Raw genomic sequence first — 5,364 nt, forward strand, 5'->3', positions numbered from 1 at the left:
AATGAGAGTGAACAATAATACAACCTAAAAGCTAAATAATAAAAAGTTATTCGCCAAAATGTACTTTGAAAACAGCGAATCATCCGTTCTTTTCAAAGCAGCTCAACCAAATAAACCATCAACTTTAATAAAAATGTTTAGTAATAATAGTTAGTACTATGTGATAGCTAACATTAAATATGTAAAAACTAATCGATCCAGAATGGTTAATTATTATATAAGAAAGTTGTATAATTTAGCTATTATCGTATTACAGGGGTGCAAAGGCTTAAGTTTTTAAATGTTGATTACAATTAATTTACACAAGATTATGGTTATTTTATTTTTTTAAATAATTCCTTATGTATAATTTAATGCACCACAACCAAATTTATTTACAAATAATACGTTTATTAACACTGAGAAGATTTAAAACTTTTAAGGCGGTACCGACCAAAAATTTTATTTTCAAACTTTGGAACAGGGTTGCTCATGAACTTCCCAGCCGATAAGTAAAGCCGTCATGTCAAAAATGTTTCAATAAAGCAAAGCCTTCGGTAGGATTTTACCTACTGTCGAGTAAACCATGCAATGTATTGCGATTATGAAGTGTTTTATATTTTAAGTGGACAGTAATAACAAACTCGTTAAGCTATCGCTAGGCTCCCTAATACTGAATCTTGGGCATGAAAATCGCTTAAAATTTAAAAGTGAACAAAAAAGCTTACGTTTTTGATAGCATTAATAGTGCTTTCAAAGTCTATGGAGAAGCATGTTGGCCCCTTATAAAGATTCCACTATCGTGGAACCTTAATTTTTAAAAGCGCACCACCCTAGGGAAGTGAGAGACTAACCTAACCTAACCTAACCTAACCTTACCGTTAGTACACCTGTAGCAATTTTTCGTTTAGGTATAACGTTTTTTGCGTACCCTGCTATATCTCGGGGCAGAAGTAGAAAACAAAACAAAAGGTGCCAATGAACCGAATCCGCCTTTTGGGCTATATTTCGGAAACATATTGAATTCGGTCGAATGGGATTTCGATCGAATGGGAATACACCTTAAGTTTACTGAGCTCTTACTCTTTATTTAAAATTGGGGGGGGGGGGGGGGGGGGGGGGGGGGTTTCTTTCTTTGGGTCCTGTTCTTATAAATTTTTTATTTTTGAGATTTAGCGTGAATGACTTAATGTTATTTTATATTTTTTTGAAGTGTCTTTGGTCCCTCTTTTAGTCATTGTTTTAGGGTAGGGTTCACAACCTGAAAGGGTTGGTGCTGGTCTTTATATGCTATTTTATACTATCTTTGGCTCTCTCCCATTATTAGTTGGGATTTTAATAATTGGATTAGAGTTTAGGTTATATATTAATTGTGATTTTGATTTAGTTATGTTTCCTTTAATTTGTTTTGCTTTTTTAGTTAAATTGCCTGTATATATGGTTCATTTGTGACTCCCTAGGGCACACGTGGAAGCTCCCGTTTTTGGTTCTATGGTACTGGCTGGTGTTATGCTGAAATGGGGGGGTTATGGTCTTATTCGATTTCTACCTTTCTTTGTAACTGTGCTTAAAGGTTGATTAGATTTAGTGGTAAGTTTTTCTATCCTGGGAGGTGTTTTGGCAAGAGTTATTTGTTTATCGCAGGGGGATTTAAAGTCTTTTGTGGCATATTCTTCTGTTGGTCATATAATAATGTTTTTAGGGGGAATTTTTAGTTTGAGAGTATACGGCTATAATGGAGGGGTGATTATGATGCTTGCTCATGGGTTTACATCTTCTGGGCTATTTAGCTTAATTAAGGTCATTCGATGACAAAACGCCTAGTTTTTTTTATTTTAACACCTGACCCCTTTCGATTTCGACCAAAATTTGCATATAGGGTAATTTACTGATTTCCTAAATTACGGTAATTTAAGAACTCTACTTCTGGCCCATGTGTATTTGTCAGAAATACCAGGGGGGGGGGGGGGGGTTATAATAGTGGGCCGCATGTCTCCGGTTTTGCCCAATTCGATTCCGGCTCCGAAATATCTTGGAGCCGGATCTGGAGCTACGGCTTCGGCTCCAAGGTGTATAAACCAGCTTCAGGAGCCGGCTCCAACGCATTTTTTAAAAGATATTGGTTTCTAAATGAGACTGGCAATTTCGTTTATATAGAATAAACAAACTAATTAAGATACGAAGTTACTCTTTGAAATCGAAAAATGTTGCATTGTGAAATTATTCTAAATCAATTGAATCAGTATAATGAAGAACCCATAGACATACTAAGAACAAGGGAATGGGGATTTTCCTAAATCGACTCCTAATCTATAATTTTTAGATTATAATATTGTTACTTGTATTGCTATTCAAACTGATTACGAAGTTAGTTCTGTAAGAAGGCTCGTGCTTTGTTCCTGAATTAGCAACCTTTTATTTTTGCCAGAACTTTTAATATTCTGGCAAAGTAGATGGCGCGGAAGAAGTTACGAAAGGAGACAGAAAAAGGCGGAGCTTATTTTGAAATATAGATTAGGAGGCTCCACGACGGCCTTAAGCTATAATTGCGTGTTTTAGTACGTCTATGGTTTCTTGGGATAACGTGACATATCCTTACATTTGTTGTGATACACATACTTTAATTTAACACCTCATTATAAATGCATTTTTTATTTTATTTTTTCAAGTTGCTTTTTAGATAGTTATGTTTCAGAGTAGATGACGCAATTAGCGAAAGTAAATAAAGACCGTGTATCCATTCAAACATTTGAATGGTCGGACATTTACGTGAAATGGAGTCTGCAATGGAATGAGTTGAAATCGAACAGACGTTTCACACAAAAAATTTATATTATGAAATGTAATCGCAGCCAGCTGCCGGGAGTAGGGGCGTACTCCTGTAATCCCAAGCGTCTGGGAGGTAGAATTTGTGGATGGCCGTGTGAGGACGACCACCAATCCCCCAACGGGTGGTTGTCACACTTCCGCCACTGGTGTCCCAACCCTATCCCTAAGTACCCCCCGTTGGCGTGGCCGTAACACATATCTCGCACCTGATTAATCAAATGGACGAGCGGACTGAATTGTACCACCCGTTACACTCGCTCATAACGCTTCTAGTATTTATTTATCTATTTGAAGAATTTTTTTTTACTTTTACTTGTGTTTTCTTGATTATAGGCTTGGTAGCATTAAACTTATTTTATGGGGTTTTTTTAATGAAAGTTGTTAATTTGGCAATGTTAAATTTTTTTTGGGAATATGATTTTTAAGCTGGGTTAGTTCTTATCCTGTAATATTAGTAGGGGCAAAATTGGGGGGTTAATGGTCAAAGGGGATTTAGGTTGAAATTAATTGATAGGGGGTGTAGGTGAAATGAGAGTAAAAATGTAAAATTACCAGTATAATTTTTTATGGGCACAGCTAGGCCTCATTTTATTAGTCCTAGTCTGTTGTCTTATTTATTACTTGCATAGTTTAATTATAATATAGTTTTGAAGCAACTAGGGTAAGAATTTTGCAACCGACTATAGCTCCTCAACCGTTGGTCGTAGAGCGATGACAGTGACACTTTCTAAATATGAATCGACCACCCTGAATCCGAAAATGCCGGTTTCAGGGGCGTAACTTCATTATTAAACCAGTTGTCAAAAACGACATCTGGCGTTACCGTCGAAACTATTGTCGCTTTGAAAAAACCGAAAACTCTACGTGAAAGTAAATAAAAAATAAAAAAAATTGCTTCTGGTTTCATTTTTCTATCGTTTACACGTTTCGAGAAAATTTAAGAAAAATGCAAAAACTCCCTTTGTCGAAGACTTTTGTAACAGACTGTACATCATGAATATTAAGATACCAGTAAGGATACCTGGACTTCTATTAATTGTTCCGTAATGAAAATACTTTTAGAAAAAGCTCAAATTTAATTGGTTGAATACTAATCATTGGCTTTATGATTTGAATCCACACTCTTTCGTATAGAACACACACATATCTCTGGCTATTGGTAAGCTCTCTATCTATTAAAGTTATCACAAACCAATGAATGATAATAATGGGGAACTTTTGAAACTCTTAGAAACAAATTTTAAATCTAGATTAATCAAATTTATTCAAATTCAGAGAGATAATGAAAAAATATATAATTTGATTCTATAATGGTTTTAAACTCCATTTTAATGCTTATTGTTCTTTTTAAGTTATAATCATTGATGTTTTCAAAATAAATTTGAATTCAAGAGAACAATAAGCGTAATAATATTATTCAAAATTAAAAAAATAATATTATTCAAAATTAAAAATTATATTTGTAATTACAAAATTATATTTGTAATTACAAAATTATATTTGTAATTACAAAATTATATTTGTAATTACAAAATTATATTTGTAATTACAAAATTATATTTGTAATTACAAAATTATATTTGTAATTACAAAATTATATTTGTAATTACAAAATTATATTTGTAATTACAAAATTATATTTGTAATTACAAAATTATATTTGTAATTACAAAATTATATTTGTAATTACAAAATTATATTTGTAATTACAAAATTATATTTGTAATTAAAAAATTATATTTGTAATTACAAAATTATATTTGTAATTACAAAATTATATTTGTAATTACAAAATTATATTTGTAATTACAAAATTATATTTGTAATTAAAAAATTATACTTTTAATTAATAAATAATAATATTTAAAATTTAAAATAATATTTAAAATTTAAAAAAATAATATTTAAAATTTAAAATAATAATATTTAAAATTTAAAATAATATTTAAAATTTAAAAAAATAATATTTAAAATTTAAAAAATAATATTTAAAATTTAAAATAATAATATTTAAAATTTAAAAAAATAATATTTAAAATTTAAAATAATAATATTTAAAATTTAAAATAATAATATTTAAAATTTAAAATGATTTTTGAAATTAAAAATAATAATATCTGTATATTAATCTAATTTTACACAACTTATAAATTTCAATTAATTTTTTCAATTTTGATCGAAACTACAGCTTTTGATCAAACTGGTACAAATTTATTAAATTTTATCAATTTTGAAAAAAAGAAATTGAGATTTTTTGTAAAATTTAGTCATTTTTTATAATTTTTTTTAATTTTAGCCATTTGGCTTCATTTTCACCCATTTTGTTCAAATTGATCTAAAGTTGATCAATTTTGATTTTTTTCGTAACTTTTGTTTATCTATTTCTTCTGTTTTTGTAATTTTTAAAATATTGAAATTTGATCAAAATTTTCACATGGGGGCTGCACTTCGGGATATCTCCTTGTAAGTTTCATTAAAATTGATAACTATTTATGTACCTCGCATAAAACAAAACAAATTGACCATCTAAGTTTGTTTATTTCTTATTTGCCTTTA

The sequence above is a fragment of the Leiobunum rupestre genome, chromosome 1 (genome assembly GCF_980474605.1).
Source record: "Leiobunum rupestre chromosome 1, qqLeiRupe1.1.hap1, whole genome shotgun sequence".
NCBI classification, from domain to species: domain Eukaryota; kingdom Metazoa; phylum Arthropoda; class Arachnida; order Opiliones; family Sclerosomatidae; genus Leiobunum; species Leiobunum rupestre.